The following is a 21823-nucleotide window of genomic DNA, read 5'->3' as shown; positions in this document are numbered from 1 at the left end:
TAACTGTGTCCCCATTGTTATGGGGGGTCATGATGTCTGCAGTGTTATGGGGGTAGTAGTACCTGCACTGTTGTGGAGGGAAAAGCCCTAGCAAATTGGCAGGGGGCCACCATATTGAGGCAGAGGGCCCCTTCCTCCCCTCTTCCCTTGTTCCCCACCCCACTCTGTATTGCTTTGATTTTTTAGCATTGTATTGTGTAAACAATGTATTGTTTACACAATCTATGTACTTTAGTTCAACTGCTCTATGTTTGCATGTCTATTCATAAAATTGAAAAACTAATTAAAATTTATTGAAACAGAAGAAATTCTTTAGTGGTTGGTGAGCTTCTGCCATAATCTTGCTGAATTTAGACACACTGACTTCTCCGAGTGCAGCCCCCCTGCAGAGATGACAGGACCTGTCGTTGCTGCATCCTCAGAAGACACAGAGAAGACAGTGATCCACTGGATGGTCATTGACAATTTATCTTCATTGTCTCCAACAGCTGATCAAACTCTCCAATGCATGCACCCTAGAGTGTACAACTAAAATACTGCCCCCAGGAGCCAGGGCTTTACTTTTTTTTTAACAAATGAGACATTGCATTTCCCCTTCTTCAATTAGCTCTACTCCCTGGTAACTCTTTTTTTTTAGTATAGGAGGACTTAACGTTCATTTTTTAGGTTTAGCATGACATTAATACAGGAACACTAGTCCAGAGATCCTTCACCTACTCTATAAAAATTAAATTACTTGATATTTCTATTTGTACAAAACTTACTTAAAGATCATTGTTTTTTTTTATTTCACATGACCATAATATTAATATTAATTATCTTCTAAATATACTAAACAAGGGTCTTTCAAGGAATTCTTAGAAATGTAAGTGCTGATATATATGATGTAATTGCACCTTGCTGGAGAAATTCATTAATTAGTCCGATCTATCTGCAAAAGACAGCATCCTTATACATCACTGATATATCTCCTTGACTTTTCTCCTCCTTCTCTGCTGTTGCCTGATATCCCGTCTCAAGTACTAATTTTTACTCACAATGGTCCCCACTCCAGATTGGCAAATTATATACAATTTAGCACCTGGTCTCTTCAAACATCTAAAGAAGACCCCTGAAAGTTGTGATGTTTCCTGGGATCCCCATGATCACAGATTGCCCACATTGCTGTGGATATATTAAAGTGGAGAGAGTGACTTAGGATGGAGAAGGGGATACCTAGTGCCAGTCAAATATTCTGGACTGAGCCCTGTTCCCACCACAAAGCTTTCTCATTAAAGGGTTAATACGGATGTGAACTTTGGAAAACCTTCAATTATTCCAGGCAGAAATGTGTTTATTAGCACTTGCCTGTTCATTAACTGCTTCTTTGCAGCTGCCTAATTATGGTGACCATTATGTGCACCACCATCCCCACCCCGCACCACTCATCCTCTGTACTAACCATAATTACACCTTTTACTTTTGAATCTTTTACTCTTACCTGCGGACGAAGAAAAAAAAAAAGCACAGCTGTGATGACATTACGGGATATTGAAGCCCAGCTCGTGCAACCTGCCTTCTATTTCCAAAATATAAAATATTTAAGCTGTGAAATAGGCACCTTTTGATAACAATGAGAGTGGACAGAACACCAGATGTTCATTGTTGAAAGGCTCAATGCTGCCCTATCATTGAGCTAAGAGCTGGCAATTAGATCACTGCAATAGCTGTGAAAAATGTGTTTAAAGGTTACTCTACCTGAACTAATGGGGGACACCACGGTGGGAAGCTCAGCTGTCTGATAATATGAAACGTTACCAATAAAATGCACTTTAAAAATGCACTTGCAGCTATGACAAATAGATATATTCATGTAAATAAACAAGTGACCAATGAAAGGCAGCCAACGATGCAATTTGCAGAACAATAAACTTAAGGGTGGACTGTCTTAGCAAAAAACGGGAATCTATGACCATAGTTGACTGGAATTTTTATAGTAGAAAATTAAGACAGTTGCAATAAATTGTGCTGCCTTTGTGGGGTGTAGAAAAGAGTTCTTCAAGAAAGTGTTTTATCATACTTTATGTTTTACTTGTTTTTGGTATATATAGTAATCCTAAATACAAAATGCGAGCCCCCGCTGTCAGTATAAATTTATTACATTACTGTAGTACAATTAGCATTAGTACTAGTATAATGTCTGGAATATGTAATGTTAGCTTGTGGTTCTAGTATTTAAGTATATATTTAAGGCTATAACATTGAAATATTTAGGCTTCTGGTATCTGTAAAAGTGTAATGCAAGCCTGTCATACTATCTGACACTGTCAATATATATTCAATCCCCTAAGGGGTCAGCCTTTGAGCTACAACCACTGCTTAACTTACACTGAAATGGAAATTCGACATTTTGCGCTTTTAGTTTCCCCTGCATTTTGTTGCCTAGCTTCCCCATTTGAGTTTTTTTTTAGTGCCAAGCAATTTTAAAATAACGAGAAAGCAAAAATCCTCCTGGAACAGGGGTGTCAAACTCAAATGCACAGAGGGCCAAAATTAAAAACTTAGACAAAGTCGCGAGCCAAACTTGAGGTTTATTGAAAAAATTGAGGAAGTTTTTCCTTCTCATTAGATTTAAAACCTTTTAAATGTAAACAAAGAGGTTTTGCTTAACATTCAATCTGGAACAAGCCTAAAATAGAGAAATAGCGCCGCTACTACAATTCCCTGCGTCTATAAAACAATTAAATGTGGGACCATGCATAGGCAGAGAGCCCGCTGGTCTATTGACGCGAGTGATTCCGGGAAATGTAGATGCATAGCTATATCAATGCAGCGGCGGGCCAGCTGCAATTCATATTTAGGGGCTAAAAAAAAGACCCTTTGAGGGGCAAAAAAAAAAAAGATGTTGTAGGCCACAGTTTGACACCCCTGTTCTGGAAGAATGGGGTACTTGGGCTAATTGCCAGGTATAGCCGTTGAGGAGAAAGAAGGTAAGCCTGTGAAAGCTTTAACAACAGCTGACACTATTTACTAGTGTTTCTCCATCAAGGTTCCTCCAGAGGTAGATAGGGGCTCATTGAGCAATGAGAAATTTGTGTTCCTCAGATCAGTTTAACTGACACCAATCATATTTTTGAATATCTGTAAGAGTGACATTTTTCCTGATGGCCAGCAATGTAACACACCTTCTTCTTACGAACCACCATACTAATCTACTGTGAGCTGTGGATATAGTAATTATAGTAGGGGGTTCCTTGAGCCCACCTGTCAGACGGCTAGTGGGCCACAGACCAAGGGGTTGGGCACGTGTGTTTTAGGAAGATTCATTCTCTCTAGCTATTCTGATAATCAAAGTCACTGGGAAAAAAATGAAAATAAATCCCAAATTTTAAGTTGCCACAAAGCAGGATTGGAGAGGTAAGCTTCCAATAGGGAAACATGGGGAAATGGCTGTGTATACACGTTAGATTTGTAAACAATCTTTTACTATTGTTTCCAACTACAAAAGTCCAAAAAATAAATGAACGAGCGAGGTACATACAGCCCCGTTCTGTTCCATGGAAAGAAGAAGGGGGAGTATGAGTGAGAGGCACTCCGCTGCGCTTCCCTCCCTTCTCTTCCATTGCATTCGTTTGTGGATCTGCTAGGACACCAGACAGCTGCTGTACACGTTATGACGTGTAAGTATCCTAAGAGGGGATATTTAAAAAATAAAAACTGCTCTCTCGATTTCATTGAAAGCCAACATAGATCAATGTCCTCCAGCTCTACCAATTATTACAATCTTTCATTAATACAACTAACTGAAACAGTGGTAAATAGATATCAGGATCTCTAATTATTCATTCCTACATTATCCCTTACTTGACTACTCATTGCTTTTTCCTATGATGTTTTCATATCCAATCCAAAAATTTGTTATTTGAGTATCAATTAGATTATTTTCTGAGCAAACAAGCTTCATCTTTTTGTATAAATTTGGCCTAATTTATTAAAGCTCTCCAAGACTGGAAAAGGTAGACTATTATAGAAGAACCTGAGTGATAAAGCAAATCTTGGATTTCTTAAAATACATTTGCTTTTAGTTTGCAATTCTAGACCGGATCCATTATAGGATTACCTTCTCCAGTTTTGGACAGCGTTAATAAATCAGGCTCATTATATCACTCCTGGTACCACTTCCTACAGTTGTAGCAGATAGGCCTGTCTATTCTCGGTTAAATGAATTAATTAGAATTAATTCACCTAAAAAATCATTTTCTGAAGCCAGCCATAGCCCTTTAGTGGAGATTGATTCCTTCTCACAAGAAATCCCTCCTACACAAATCAGCTACAAGTCTTGAAGAATAACACAGAACAGAACAGAGTACCTGTGTACCTTAGCAGGGAAATACTGGCAAGTAAATCAGTAAAAACACAATATTTTATTTAGTGTGCAATAACAATATTAAACATTCCATGTACATTGATAAAAGTATAAGGCCCACACTAAAGGCCTCAGACATCACACATTTAATAAAATAAAATACTATTAAACATTTTAGTAATTCCAGACGCGTTTTGCGGATACAACTGCTTCTTCAGGGGATTTTTGATAGTAGGATAACATATGTAAGCACAAATATCCAGAAATAAAATTGGTGACCAAATCCAGCTTTGCCCAAGGATGTCCAAAGATGTCAATGGGAAAGATGGTACTTCCAGAGTCAAAAAACTAACACATTTAGACGAAGACATTCCCCAAATGGAGATATACGCTAGCTCAATGGTGTCCAAACAATACACTGCTGACCCACATCAGACTTGTTCTGTTCTATGTTTTTTGGGGGGATATGGCATCTTTTTGATATCTTGGATTTGTTTTGGGGAAAACCTTTATGGTGTTTATTAATCTTGCAAAATAACCTAACTCTATTCTATATGTATTTGATACAAATATAGTAAATGACTAATATTACCTGATCTGGATCGACACATGCATTTTCCAAGTTTATCTGTCTTCCTGATATTATTATTTCTCATGGTCAATGCAAAGAGCTACAAAAATCTTTCAAAGTAACTCATGCGATTCTTTCTACTATTCGATCTAAGTTATATTTAGATTTACATGTGTGTTAATGCAATGGAATAAAGAAATGTTAATGGGTTCTTGTAAAATGTGAATGCCATATGTAAAGTGGCATTTTTTTAAGGTTGAGCCCTATAATGGTGTTGGGAAAATGGGGCATATCGGAGGACACAGACATCACACACTACCGGTGGTGTTGAATGCCAAAGAGACTGCCAGAGGTACAGAGCTATAATGCAGTCATTCACAGAGAACTTCAGCTAATGTTTTGTTCAAGGCCTTATAATTCAGCATTTACATTTTTACATGATTCTAAATGCATTCATACTCAATGGGCTTGATTTAATAAAGCTCTCCAAGGCTGGAGAGGATACACTTTTATCAGTGAAACTGAGTGACATTGCAAACCTGAAACTGATTTCTTAGAAGTAATTTTGAATCCTGGACCAGATCGATTCCAGGTTTGCTGGATCACCCAGCTTCACTGATGAAAGCATATTCGCTCCAGCCTTGGAGAACTTTAATAAATCAGGCCCAATGTCTGTTCTAGCATGTTTCTTATTGTATAATAAATACATGTCCTTTAAAAAATCTATTTAATCTTTTATTAAAATTTTGTTAACCATAATTTAAGTTCTTAATAATGTCTTCCTCTTCTTATTCCCTTTTCTACTTTTTTGTAGATTTTTTTGCCATTATTATGCAACTTTTTGAACTTTTTGCTAATATTGTTAAAGCATATTTTTTGTGTTTTGTTGCATTATTCATATGTTTGAAAACAAATTTTTAAGTTTTTAAGTTAAGTTTTTAAGGGGAAACTAAGTTATGAGCTACTCGGATTCTCAGAATAAATTAAAAATGTGGTTCCGGTAGTATTAACAAAAACCTGGACCATTTTTTTTCTGTAAACGATATATGTCAATCACACTGGTTTAACCGCACATATTGGACCATGTTCATTTTTGGCAACACTTTCTGGCATGCCATGTTGTGAGCACTGCTGCATCACACTTTTTCAGGTTTTTATGAAAGCTGAGAACCTTAGGACTGGCAGACAATAGCTGGTATTTTTGACCCAGCCACTAAATACTTGGCCATACAGACTCAATTCCACCACCCATAGGTATCATTAATTTCCAAAAAGTAAATTTTTGTCTACGGCAGCTGTTAATGTATAACGCTATGGCAGGACACGTCGAAAGTGTCAATGTATATATTTTCGGAACCTGTATGATCCCTATTGCCACCCATTAAATGGGCCTCAGCTTGGGGGAAAGATCCTGGCATCCTAGTCTTGGGTAGTTCAGGACCTTGTCCTAGTGCTGTAGGAGGGACCCATATATTTAATAACTATTTTATGTTGGAAGCCCCTCCTCATCTGCTTCGTCACCACTTTCCAATCCACTAGATAGCCAAGTACGGTTGCATTTTATGCTAAATATTTTTATTTCCTTTTTCTATATAAAGTTTTATTGACTTTTATTTCTATGGTTTTTATACACCTTTATCTTTGACTGTAAAAGCCAATCTATTCATACATCTTCTTGAGTGCAGCGAAATGTATATGCGTGTAACTTAGTTGTATTAATGTGCTTAGGTTCATCCAGTAATTGATTCCGGGGCATCTCAAGAAAAAGCTATCGCTACGTTTTATATAGTGTGTGGGTGTAGGAACTTTAAAAGGGGCCTTTTAAGCCTGCAGTTCACTTGTTATACTATATTCATATCTAGTTCTTCCAGATTCAAACTATCAGCCAAACCTAAACAAAGAACATTGGTTTGGTACTGCAATATTTCATTCTTCTATTAGTGCATTTGAAAAGAAAAATATGATTTGTTGATATGACTACGGAAACAGTTTTATTTTTAGCCACTTTTTATCACAGTGTTCATTTAATAGCCAGTAAAGAATAATAAATTTAAAATTACATTGTATGTGTCATGGTGGTTGTTTATAACTGCTGTAACCACAAATTATAAGCAAACCAGACATCGTGTTTACTTATTGGATCTAATTTAATAAAGCTTTCCAAGGCTGGAGAGGATACACTTTCATCTGTAAAGCTGGGTGATCCAGCAAACCTGAATTGATTTCTTAAAAGTAATTTGCTATTCTAAATGTTTTAAATCCTGGACCAGATCCATTCTATGTTTGCTTGATCACCCAGGTTCGCTGATGAAAGTGTATCCTCTCCAGCCTTGGAGAGCTTTAATAAATCAGGCCCATTGTTGGCATGTATTTGACTCATGGGACATGGGTGAATGGCTTTACATTTAGTTTCTTTAGCCATGCTTCCTGCCATGAGGAAGATTCTGGATCAACATGATTCTTTGTTCGTAGGGTAGCTTTTCAGTTTTATGTTGGTGAAAATTTTAGGACCATTTCAGACCAGTGGTGAAACTCAGTGTGCTGCCGCAGGTTCCACCTCAGTCTCAAACACCCCCATTCAAGTGAATGGGAACAGATGGGAACCATTTTGTGAATGTGGCTGCATATGACTGTGGTGGAACACTGAACACAAGTGTGTTTACCAGCAGTGCAGTTTGACACTTCTTGGTAAACAGAAGCAGGCTACTATGTGCCTAGGAAAGGCCAACCGCACCATAAGTATAAAACGGCCTTAGTATGGTGCTGAAGGTAACTCAAGGTGATTCAAAGATTTATGCAGACATTTTCAGTGTCTTAAAACAAAACTGTATTTATACATATAAATGTAGTTTGTTTGCTCCACAAGCAAACAAACTTCCAATCTGGTTCTCTTAGCTAGGTTGTCCGTATACAGGGATCTGAACAGTACAGCCTGATGATCCTCCAATCCATGCCAGTAGTTGTAAACAGTAATAATGTCATCCCCCAACCCCCAAAAAAATGGTATTATGTAGGCAGGAGGGGCTTTTGTTCGCAGGGGCAGGGCTTTGATGTTGGAAGCCCCTCTTTGCCTGTCTGGTCACGTTTCCAATCCACCAGGTACCTTGCCACTATGAAAAAAGAGAAATACAATGGAGATAATTAGCGTTTGCTTTAAATTTCACCCATAGAGATCATTGGCTGAGGTCTTCGACTAATGATCAGCACTTCTAAAAGTTCCAATTGTGACTTGAAAACATGACATCAGTTACGCCAAACAAGTGACAAACCCTGTTTATGGTCCATAGGGTACGCCAATACTAGCAAAGGTGGACATGACCGTAAGCACTGTGCAGAACTGAGTTGGGGTCCCTGTGTAGGCCCCTGTTGGCTAAAGAGGACCTGGTGGCCCTTGTTCAGTGGCACACTTAGCACCTCCTTATGTCCACCTCTAGATCCAAGCACTAATTACTACTCTATACAACAGTGTTTCTCAACCAGGGTTACGTGGAACCTCTCCAGAGGTTGTTAGGGGTTTCTTGAAGAATAAGCAATTTGTGCCTTTTAGGTCAGTTTAACTGACACCAATCATACTTCGGCTATCTGTGACACCCGCTGTCACGGGTGACACCTGCTGACCAACAATTTAGGAGGCATTCTTCTCACTGATCACCATGCTAGTGTACTATGGGCTGTGGACATAGTAATTATAGTAGGGTTTCTCTGAAGACCTGAAGATCAATTCAAGGGTTCCCCCATGTTATTAAGGTCGAGAAAGTCAATACAATAGTTTTTAAATAACCCCTCACATCTCTAACTTAAAGCTGAACCAAACTGAAAACAAAAAAATGACACTTACCTTTAACCCCGCAGGTTCCTTTGATAGTGCTGGTCCTTCCCTCAATGTGGTCCTGCGTCGTACTGGAATTCCTTGTTGTCCTGGCTCTGAGGAAGTGCCAGGCGCCGCCATCTTCAGTCATCTCTTCCATCTTCTTCTTATCTTCATGGCACCTCACCCTCGCACTGCGCAGATGATGTAGCTGCTGAGAAAGAGGGAAAAAAGAGAGCCAATATCACTGCACTTGCGTTAGATAGTCATCTTTTTCCCTTAATAGAAAAAATGCCCCTTCTGCGCCTGTCTGAGATCGGGGCATGTGCAGAAGAAGCACAGGGGAGGTGCTGCAACTTTTTTTTTTTAAATAAAATAATTGCCATTTTTCTTTTACATATTACATATACATCTTTTACAAGGGTGTCTGCCCTTTTATGTAAAGTGAAAATGTTAAGTTTAGGTCCGCTTTAATATTCTTCATTCATTTTGAAGGAGTGAACGGCTGCTTAAACTTTTTGGAATTTTGGCACATCATTTTTATAGATGGGTAGCTCCAAAATACAATTTTTAATCTGAACATGACAAGGAGGTTACCCCAAGAATAAGTCAGAATTCCTTAATCTGTTACAAAGTTTAACAGGCAATTAAATATAGAGTGTAGGCCATTACCTCCTCCCCGTCTCAGATCAATCATCGCTTCCAATTAAAATGTGCCAGCAGAAATAATACAGAAAATGTCAGTTAAAATAATGTTTGGCCAGTGTGAATGGGAGTTAATGCAAGGGACATAGTAGGCTATTCAAGCTTAATGCTTTAATCTTACATGCTTCCACCTCTGTCACACCATCATAGCACTCTTTCTCTCTTTCCCATAAGACTTTGCCATTTTTAGAAAGCAGTTTCATTAAAACCTATGGTAATTATCATCATTATAACACCTCTTTATGTAGCTGGGGGAAGGAATCCTGTCTCCAAAGCCTCGTAATTTAGTAAAGACAAGGATGTATGGGGTATATAAGAAGACTTTTTATTTTTTTTTCCTCTAAATTTAATGACAGTGTGTGACACCTGTCCACAGACACGGGGAAGGTTGACCCTTCTTATCTCTTCTAGAAGATGCTTTGCATTTTCATGTTGTTTCCCACGGAACAGGACCTTGGAAACACCTGTTCCTGATTTTCTTAATGTATATTCATGAGCACAGTATGATATAGTGAATGGAGAAACCTTGGGAAAGCTTTCAAGCATCCATATGTATTCTGCAATTAAAAAAATGAATGGTTCGTTAAGCGTGTGTGAAAGAGAGCAAAGGACTAGCAATGTGTGTGTGTGCTGTATCTATACGTATGACACGCTGTGCATGTGTAATTTCTCCATAAGTGGTAAACAGAATGAAATTAGCACACCATATATTGCAAATCTTATTGTTCTTCTGGTATTCAAAGGGAACAACATAGATTGTTCTGTGCAATATTACAAAATAGGCTTTATCTGATAATATGGTGCTAGTCAAAATGCTGAGCAGTCACCCAAAAGCAACCAATAAGCTTTTAATAAAACACCTGCAATAAAGTAATACAAAAACCAAAAAGGCACCTGCAATTAAAAATGTGATTATATGATTGGATGCAGCTCATCTTAATTTTTTGTATGATTATGATGATAAGCCAGCAGCATGCTAAAGCAATATTTTGTAATTTTTACACATATATTGACTCTATTTTCAGGCTAATATGATTATCTTTAGTGTACATGTGATCATGATTAGGCCATAGCTTTATACTTGTGCATTAGGCATATATATATATATATATATATATATATATATATACGTATAAATATTGGGAGAATAAATATACATGTAATCTGAATATTTGATGCAGTATTGGAAATATTCACACATATATATATATATATATATATATATTCCATATATTGTACACTAGGGGTGCATTACCCTATGTATTATGTATGTTAGAGTATAACTGATGTAGGAACTTAAAATTTATCTTATTATGTGGAATACACCCTGAGTATATTTACTAGTCATTAAACCTCTTTTCCATGATATACTTATGTCAAAGGTTATATAATATATGTAGACTACAATACATATATACAGACATTCAACCTCATCATTCAGGATTAATATATATATATATATATATATATATATATATATATATTTATCATATGCAATAATGCATATTTATCTATTTTTCATCACTTCTTCCAACAAAGATTCCAGTTTTAGTCTGCATATAACCTATTTTCCATTGTAATTTTAATGGACTGTGGAATATAGCGCTATACACTAATATACCCTAATATACATATAATAAAAATACATTTAAAATGTGTTCAAGTATATTTTCATAATAAATCATACAATACAGTAGAACATCCAAATCATGATTTGTACATAGCTAATAAAAGATCTTCTGAAGGAACACACATATATAAATACATGGACAACACATATGGTGTCTGAAACATATTGCATACTAAATATACAAGGGAAATCTTATTAAATTGACATTAGAATGTTGCATAAAATAATCTACCCCCTACCGTATATCGTAGTTTCATGACCCATATAGGAATATATGGCTGTGGTGTTCCTGGGTGATTTGTAAGATCCATATAATATGCACTAGGGGGTACATTAACCTATGTATTATGTATGTTAGAGTATAATTGATGTAGGAGTTTATAATTTATTTTTATTAGGTAAAATACACCCTGAGTAAATTTAGTACTCATTAAATCTGTGTTCCGTGATATGCTTATGTCAAAGCAAGGCATATAAAAATCAGCATTTTGTGAAATATTGTGTTAGTAAAATATATATACCGTATATATAGCTTGGTGCACAGCTCTTTCCATTTTTGTTGTATGTTTAATTTTGATAACGACAGCACATTTGATTCTGCCTTTTATGCTTCTCTCTGTTAACAGAATGGAAAGAATCTATCCTTAATCCGAGGATTGGGACACCGAAAAACATCAACGTATTCTGTGTTACAGCAAAATGAAAGAGCCACTTGGGGGCTGGGCCCAGCACGCACACTGTAATGTAAATAAGGACGTACCGTGAACATTTGCATCTAAGATGAAAGGAATTGTAGTCTGTAGAGAAAAGAGAGAATTACACTGCATTATATATTCACTTTACAGCTAGTAGGTCAGGCACCTCAAATGGGAAAGCATGCAATCAAATATTGGGGGTTATTTACCAAAGCAAAGATGTGGTTTTGCTGTTTTAGACATGACTCAATCTTTTGCTTCCTACTAAACAGATCTTGATTGCTAAGTGATAGAAAAATGATATATAAATGTAGAAGTATTCTTTGTAACCTTATAATGGCATTTAATGGGAAAATATTGGTGTCGCCCCTTGACAGCCATTCAGCTGTTTGCTTGCAGGTCACAGACATCATTTAATTGGATGTTGAAGATATATATATATATATATATATATATATATATATATATATAGTTTACTATGTTTAGCTTTATAGTCTGTAATAATTCCATAAAATTCTTTTAGAAGGTTGCATATAATGGGCAACATGGTGGCTCAGAGGTTAGCACCTTTGCTGCTCTAGGTCCTGGGTTCGAATCTCAGCCAGGCCACTATCTGCATGGAGTTTGCACATTCTCCCCATGTCTGCGTGGGTTTCCTCCCACATTCCAAAAATAAGCAGTAAGTAATTGCCCACCCCCCTCAATTTGACCATAGATTGTGTTAAAGCCATATGACTATGGTAGGGACATTAGTTTGTGAGCTCCCTTGAGCGACAGCTAGTAACATGACTATGGACTTTGTACAGCGCTGTGTAATATGTTGGCACTATATAAATACTGTATAATAATAATGTAATGTCCCTAATCTATATCAAGAATACTAGCTTTATTTCTATACTTGTTTATGACACCCAACATGCAATAGAACCACAGAACTAGCAAGATGTTATGCCAAAATGATTAATTATCAAAATATTGAGTTTATTTAAGCAAATGACACAAAGAGCAATGGCATGCATTGAGCTTCAACCCAAAGCAACCAATTACTATTTGCAATATTTTTTATTTTACAGCACACACATTTTTTGCGCTAAGCTATTAAATAGGTTCTAATCATGGGTCCTCTCTGTACTGCATAGTGAAGAATACATGGATTACTACATGGAGAATTACAAGAGCTGATACCGGCATCAGGCCTTAACCGAATAAATAGATTAGTCATGGTGAGAGTAAATGGCTGGGGTATACTCAAGAGAAGAGGCAGTAGGGTATTTAAAAGAAATTCATCTTTGGGGAATGCCGGAAGACAGCAGTGTTTTGGAGGTCTGATGAGAAATGGCTGCAAGTTCAAAAGACGCAGGCCACATTGAAAAAAGAATCAAGGCCATTCCCTGTAGCTATGGAGCATATGGGTCTCAGCTATAAAAAAAAATTATGCAGTCATCTATTATCCTTCAGAAAAAGAGATATAAATTGCAGACCAAGAATAAGTCACCTTTTTGAACATTTAAAATATATCAGGAGCCTTTAACTACACGCATACATGAGTGATCACAAATGCGGGGGTTCTCTTTACACTGCAACACCAAGACTGACATCTACTGGCTGAGACACAATATTTGTACCCTCCTAAAAAGAACTTATAATAAATGAACCTTCTAATAGCAGAAAGAGTTTTACATGTTCTGGGAGTTATAAAAAAATAACATTTATTCTTGTTCTCTCTTAAAAAAATCAATGTTCTATGGAAATCTAGAAACCTTGATTCAGTGCTGTTTTAGCACTGATCATAGCTTTAAACAGTATAAAGCATGGCCCAGCATATATAACCTTCTGAAAATGCAAGTTCTGCATCTTCATCACTGATCTGAAAAAGAAATACAAATTAGAAGTTTGAATTTCCTTTCTACGTTCTCTTTCCTTTCTCATTCACCAACTCAAGATGTAATGCAGCCAACAGTCAGCCAACATGGATCCCCACAATCCCCCCCCCCCAGGACAATGGTTAGAAGGTCCATACCAGCCTCTGTAATCATTTCCTTTAAATAGTAGATACTAATCATCATCATTATAACTGGAAGAGAAATTCCTATTAACTAATATTTAGGAAAATGTCTCATCTAACAATAACTACAATTTGAAGGATGTTGGTGGCCAGGGACATGATAAATAAAATTGATTATTATATCTTTTTTATTGATTTTACTATTGATTCAATGATTACTATGGGACTTTGAGTTTGTCCAATGGTGGCTGTTATTATCCAGCCTTGGCAGAGTTGGTTGAGAAAATAGTAAGAATTATGTCTCCATTAGTTGGAGTATTTATGGATGTAATGTCATGTTGATTCTATTATGTTGATTTAATGTAACAAGAACAATATATTTTTGGGACCCCACTTGGTATCTGTTCAAAATTTCAGCTTAAATGGGCCTCACTGGGGGCCAGTAGTCAGATCTTCTGATTGTGTACCGTTGGTTCTCCACACATGTGTCCTTTGCTCTTTCTCCTACTTTGTAACTCATATTCTAAATAAACTCCCTAGAACAGGGGTCACTAACTTCCAGTCCACGCCCCACCAGTAGGCCAAAACCATCTGACAGGTGGGCCGTGGCTTTGGCTGGTGCACCCCCCAGGGGGGTCAGGAGAAGGACCCTGCTTGGGGGGGGCGCCCCAGCCAGAGCCGGGAACTACCTCTACGGTACACATCGCAGGCTCAGGGCAGTGGGTGGGTTGTGTTTCTAGACACAACCCACCCACTCTCCTATCGCAGGCTAAGACCTGTGATGAGAGAGTGGACGGGTTCTGGCATCATGACGTCACTCTGGAGGAAGCTTCTTCCCCTTTGAGTGACACACGACCAGTGTATGCGCGGTCCGGAGTCTGTGCATTTAAAGGTCCGCCAGCTCCAAAAGGTTGGTGCCCCCTGCTCTAGATCGTCTCACTCTGGACAGAGGTATTGTTTTGCCATATTAGACAGACCAAGGACCATTTTAACACTACATGGACGTACATGATTTCGGTTAAACTCTCCTGTATATCTGCATTTGTACAGATTTTGTTTTCTGTGAAATTGATTATTTGTATTTAATAAAGTCATGGTTTTCCTAAACCAAGTTTCCTATTTTGTCAAGAGAGTTTACAGAAATAATGTCAAGGTTGTGATTAGTGATTCTATGATGAATTGAATCTGACATATTTCCTAGCTTAACTTACCTAGGTTAGGTTACCTTCCCTACACACAGATCCCTTTATCCCATAAATCCTTATTGGTTTTCATCCTTATATATATAAGTCAAAAGGGATGGAAAAGCAGCTTGAAGCAGTTCTGAATTACGTCAACTTCAGGTCAAATGCACATGCCAATGAATTCTGAATGACTTAAGAGGCATCTGAAACTGGTATCAAAAACATCAACACAAGGCCATCAGCATGGGCCCTATAATTGAAGAAACAAAATATAGGAAGAACAAACTAATGCAAATCTAGTTGTCATTGTAATAGGTTAATAGACCTAATGTCCAATATTAAGGAAGGGTTACTGACTAACAATTTTAAGGAGTCAGTCCATGTGTTATATATGCTTGGAAATTTAGAATAGAAAATAGAACAGGTAGCTGGGGTCCCTTCTATATGGCAGCTGCAGGTGTGCAAACTGAAGCCCAGCTTTCTAGGCAAAAGACTATAAAAGAGTTAAGAGTTGATCTTGTTAGAAATTCTACTACTTACATTGTTTTCTGAGGACAACAAGAAGCATACTCCTAGATATGAGAAGGATGTGGTTCCCTTTCTTGTTCATTCTTGTTCTGATACAGAAGGGCCATGCGTATTGTCACCCTAAGATTGAAAGTGTGTTGGTGGCAGAATCATCAGAAAAAAAACAAGGCAGTCATCATATTATACCATCAATAAGCTGCAATATATTTAATTTTTGTTTTGAGTTTAGATGAACTTTTTCAGCATCAACCAAGAAAATCTAAAACAGTTGGGTGGGCTGGCTTAGTAAAATACTTACATAGGCGGACAGCTTAGTGTAGATAAATCCAGAAATGTATTGGAGCTAAAAAGAGATTTACATATGTTGCTTAAATAATTTATTACATTTCTTTAAACTTATAACTCAACTTTTTTTTTATCACATCCAATACCTTAAAATTGGTGCCAACCTAATGAATTAATTCTTATTTTAAGCAAGTGATCTGGGGTCGGGAATGAATCAACATACTGTATGGCTAAAATAACAATGGGGCTACAAGAGCTAATTCACTTAGTTTAGTGAATAGGGCAAAAATAGGGTATAATTTACATTCTTATGTGAATAGTTTATCACGTAATGTGGTATGCTGTGCTTCTCATACTGTCCAAAATGCAAGAATAGCATTGAAAATAAATAGAGAAAGAAACAAGAAAGCTAGGGTTTTTGTGCGGCAATAAAGATATATTGTAAAAAAAACATCAATTCATAGAATTAAATTCCAGGTAACATTCAAGTTATACATACAAAGCGTTGCTTGTTTTACCGTATGGTTGGCATAGGAGAATCCAAAGCAGTAAGTGCGACCTTTTTTTATTAATAAACCCTACCATTGCATATGGTTACTATCTGCAAATCCACATTTCACCTACACTCATGCACATATGTAAAATCAAACTTCAGTAAACGATGGACACACAGACTACAATACTACCATCACAGAATATGAACAATACTTTGAGAAATACCATTATCACTATTGGTTATAGTACAATAATAATACTAATCTGTTATCTGGTATATAATTCTTTTGACCTTGATTTTGTATTTTGAATCCACATTATTGTAAGTATTCTTACCTACTGTAATTTTATTATACAGTCCAGTACAATATATTCTGTATATTTCCTGAGGAAGCTGAATGGCGAAAAGTGTCAGGTATGAGAGGGTAATACTTATCATTTCAGTAGGAAATCCACTGTACTAGTTTGAGCATCTATTCTCCTATGCCAACCATATGGTAAAACAAGCAAAGCTTTGTATGTATACCTTTGATGTTAACTGGAATTTAATTTTATGAATTGATGTTTTTTTCCACAATATATATTTATTGCTGCACAAAAAACCCCAGCTTTCTTGTTTCTTTTTCTATTTTTTTTTTTCAATGTACAATTTAGGGGAGCGTCTCTATGTATGTGTTATGGGTGAATAATGATTAGCAAAACCCTTCTATAAGCTTTATGCAAGAATAGCCGACATTGCATGGAAAGCAACGCCTGGTGTTCTCACTATATGCTATGCAGTGCTATGAGTTTCTAAAGTGCACTTCTGCATGCACTTATGTCTGCTTTTGTCGGCTTTCCCATGCAATGCAGTGAATGAGGTTATCATAATGGAAAGTAATGCTGGTGCCTGTGCATTTCCCTGCATTGTGGTATAATGCATGGAAAGAATACGTTATATGTATATTATGAATATGAACACGGCCTAATGCATGTGTATGGAAAGAATGCATTGTCATCAATGTTATTAAGATCTTATTTCCTAAAGTGAAACTAAAGTTCCACACTTATAAATTATAAACAGGCAGGATTTTTAATGCAGAAGAGACTGTGACTGTTCCTTCTGCAATAAAACATACTTACCTGCCTGTTTGCAATCTTCCTAAAGTACACTGCAGATTCCTGGGGCTGGCAGCCTGACTAAGGAACTCAACGTAACTCCAGGAAGAAGATTGGGTAAGATGGCGGTGCCCATGCCGGATTGGGGTCAGGTAATTGAGATCAGACAGATAAGGTTATTTTATTAAAGATGGGGCATCAGCTGTCCCTTCTTCAATAAAACCTGCCTAGTTGTAATTTTTTTAATTTTTAAGGTTTATTTACACTTTAAGTGTTTTAATTACTTTTTAAAATTAAGTAAATTATTTTATTTAGAGGTTTACTATTTTAATTTACCACTAGTGCACCGTGATCGCTGTGATGAAGTTGCTGTGATGTGGTGAGATTTCATCCTCTTTATACAGTTTTTACAATTGTTGATACATATTCATTACAGGCACAAAATAGATACTGATAAGAGTTTTAATATATTAATAAGTTTAAGACGTAATATATAAAAAAATTGGAAAAATAATTAATCACCAACATTTCATGGAAAGAGCTATTCCACTGATAAAATCTCTGATCATCCACTTATGGGAGACAAAGTGATATTTGATTGAAAGCAGACAGCTATGACTGTCGATGGGGTTGATTTAATAGAGTGGTTTATGTTGTTTTCTTAGCATGCATGGAATAATTCACTTGCTTTGTGAATGTGATTAAAATTCACTTATGCAAAGAATATGCAATCACATACAAGGAAACGTGAAAAACAATTGTATTTGATTGGATGATGAAATCAGTACAGCTTTTCCCCAAACTAAAGCCTCATACAGACATCCAATGGACATCAGAGGATTGTTGGAAATAATTTGAATGAAGGAAATGGTATGATTGAAGGAGTGCTGTACACACAGCACCATTCTGTTTGATGGATAGGGGAAGGGGACGAAGAGCGAGCAACACCCCGCTGTGCTCTCCTCCATACAGCGGTTGTTCCTGATTGGTCAATCTTCAATCCGCCATGGCAAATTGCTGACCGATGTTGGGAGACCACCAGCCTCATGTTAGATTTTAACCTGAGAGAAACACAACCATGAACGACTATTATCATAGCTTTAGTGAAATATTCTTTGCATGGAGATAATCAACTTTGCTAAACAAACATTGTATGCCTTCCTGTTTCCTGCTCAATCATCACCTTGTCTTACAAAAGCAGCTGATCAGAGATGTTTTCTTTTTGCCATATCCTCTGCAAAAAGATAATTCACTTTGCTAAGTGAACAGCCTAAATTCCTTTATTCAGCTGCAAAATGTGTCATGAATTTGCATGCACATTATCCTATTGCAGGTATGCACTGACATTTCTTGTACGTGTTCATCAAGTTCAAATTGACAACAGCGACCCTGCTCAATCAATGCCAAAGATTGATGACCCATCATGCAGGGTTGTGACCTATGTCAGCGCTTGGGTAGATTTAGCATTACCCACAATGTACTGAGACAGGTAGTTGCATTCCGACATATATATTAGGTGCTGTTTTCTCTCCTTTTAAGTGTTAGGAATGCTTGACAAGCATAGCTTGAGATTTCTCCTCTTTTTAATAATCAGCTGCAAAACACTTTTGCATTTTGGGAAATGTCCGTTCCGCAGTCCTCTTACTTTGAAAAGCTTATATAGGATAATACTCGCAGCTAATCACAAAGGACATTTAATCCCCAATGTCCAATAGATCAGTGGCTAATCCAGCAAGCCATGAACAGTGTTGATCTGTTTAACCACTCACTATTGTATTTGATGGTTAAATGGCTAAATAAATGACCCCCGGGTCACTTGGGATACATGCACCATTTAACCTCTGTGACCTTGCATCGATCGGAAGTCAAGAATCAGATGTAAGAAAACCATCAGCTCCCTTTAGTGCTCTGTCACATGTGCTTAGCTCTATATATAATTTAACACTGTCAGAACATGGCTGCTAGGAGATTTATACTTGTACAGTGAACACCAATTTAGAATTTGATGTTTTAATAATATTATAGGTGTGGTGATTATGAAAACAACTTTGCTCAGTGAAACAGGATATTATTTAAATTATATCAGCCATAGACTATATGATTATCATTTATTACACAGGCCAGTGTATGGATTAACGATCCCGAAATATTGAGTATTCCAATGGGGTGCTGAGTTTATTTCAAGAGGGATGGTATTATTATTATTTCACAGTATTAATATAGCGCCAACATATTACATAGAGTTTTACAAAGTCCATAGTCATGTCACTAACTGTCCCTCAAAGGAGCTCACAATCTAATGTCCCTACCATAGTCATATGTCACTAACACAGTCTAAGGTCCATTTTTGGAGGAAGCCAATTATCCTAACTGCATGTTTTTGGGATGTGGGAGTACATGGAGGAAACCCACACAAACACAAGGAGAACCTGCAAACTCCATGCAGATAATGTCCTGGTAGAGATTTGAACCTGGGACCTAGTGATAAACCTGGGAAACATGCTGTATTTTTTTCTCTCTATGCACACACACACACTACATTTATATATATATAGTGATCACCAAAAAGAAACTCATTGGTATTCAAGTTCTTCAACAGTTTTCTATCCATTTTTACTCAATATATATTCTCCATATAAACAAATAAACAACATTTAGCACAGGGAGCACACATGACACGTGATTCCCAGAGCGATTCCTATGTCGAACCACTCAACTTAACTAGACCAGTGTTTCTCAACCAAGGTTTGTGGAAGCCTGGGGTTCCTCCAGAGCTTGCTAGGGGTTCCTTAAACAATGAGCAGTTTGTGTCTCTCAGGTAAATATACCGGTAACTGACACCAATTATCTTTTTGGGTGGCATTCTTCCCAATGGCCAAACATGTAAGAAACATTTTTCCTACTGACCATAAAACGAATATATTGTGAGGTATAGTTGATATAGTAATTATAGTAAGAATTCCTTGAAGATCTGAAAGTAATTTCAAGGGTTCCCCATGTTTAAAAGGACACACTGCTCTAGACAATTATTATCATATTTCACCCCCCACCTACTAGATTTTAAGCTCTTCGGGTCAGGGTCCTCTCCTCCTATATCACTGTCTGTATTATTCTGTCATTTGCAATCCCTATTTAATGTACAGCGCTGTGTAATATGTTGGCTCTAGATAAATGCTGTTTAATAATAATAATAATAATAATAATCATATCACTTTTATCATGCATACTTTAAAACCAACTTAAGGTAACTACACAGGTAAAATACCTATATAGAGAGTTCTGTCCTGTATGGCTGGGCTGGATACCATTACATATAGGGCATTCCTTCGTCTCAGACTTCCTCATTTTGGAGATCCAGTGGTATCATTTCAAGCTCCTGTCTCTGAAACTTTGCTCTGTCTTAGTAGCATGTTTCTTGCTTGAACGTGATCCAGGTGTTACACCTCCTTTTCGTGGGATTGCACAGTCTGTAAAGGATTTGAAATCCTTACAAAGGTTTGCAAAATGCTGATACCAAAAAAATCCAGGTGTTTATTCTACTTAAAATACTTAATTGAATTATGTATTAATTTATGTAGAAATACATAGTTGTAAAGAGTAAAATGGGGCACCTAATGACAGGCAACAATCTAAACTTAAGAATTGAGAGGTGCACTATACATGGACATTTAATTTCAGTGCACAAAGCACAGCTCCCCGAGTAGGTACGCACATCAATTTATTTGTCAAGGTATTAAAATCTGACATGTGTACAGCAGTCCCCTGACAGTATTTATTGATTTGTTTTGGCGGATCAATGAACGACTGACCGGGAACGACCACGTTGCATGTCAATGGAGGAGAGCACAGTAGGGTGCCATTTGCTTGTCCTTCCCCCTCCCTTCTCCATAGAACAGAACAGACACTGTGTACAGGACTCATTTGTCCATCTTTCACTGTAAATGATCATGAAAGATCTAGATATTGGACGTGTGTACAGAGCCCAAACTACTTGACAAGCAAAGGACCTGTGCAGTAAAAAAAGTTAAGATACACTGCACCCAGCACCGATGTGAATGAACCTTAATACCTGACGCTGACACTGAAGGGTTAAGCTTTAAATACCCCCATTTGCTTATATGTACTTAAAATAATGTGTTGTCATGCCATATTTTCCTTTTCTTGCTTAATGCCTCATTCATTTTCAACTTTTTGTAGAAATTGTGGATTTACACACTGCATCCTCTAATGTTCTTGTTATTTCTGTATTATTGGAATTGCTGTGGTAATCATTTCTTAAATGGGTGTCTCTGTCTATTCAGGTATTTTACCATCAAAAATATATTGAGGGGGAGTCATCAGAGGTGTTAATACGCTGAGTGCTTTCAGGAAAACGTGGTTTAAAAAACAAGATTGTTATATATTTCCATCAGAAAACGTATTCACATTGATTTATTCTGTGCCATGCCCACAGTAGGATAAAATATTTTATTCA

The sequence above is a fragment of the Pyxicephalus adspersus genome, chromosome 2 (genome assembly GCF_032062135.1).
Source record: "Pyxicephalus adspersus chromosome 2, UCB_Pads_2.0, whole genome shotgun sequence".
Lineage (NCBI taxonomy): Eukaryota > Metazoa > Chordata > Amphibia > Anura > Pyxicephalidae > Pyxicephalus > Pyxicephalus adspersus.
The sequence above is the reverse complement of the archived record's forward strand: the minus strand, read 5'-3'. Positions refer to the sequence as shown.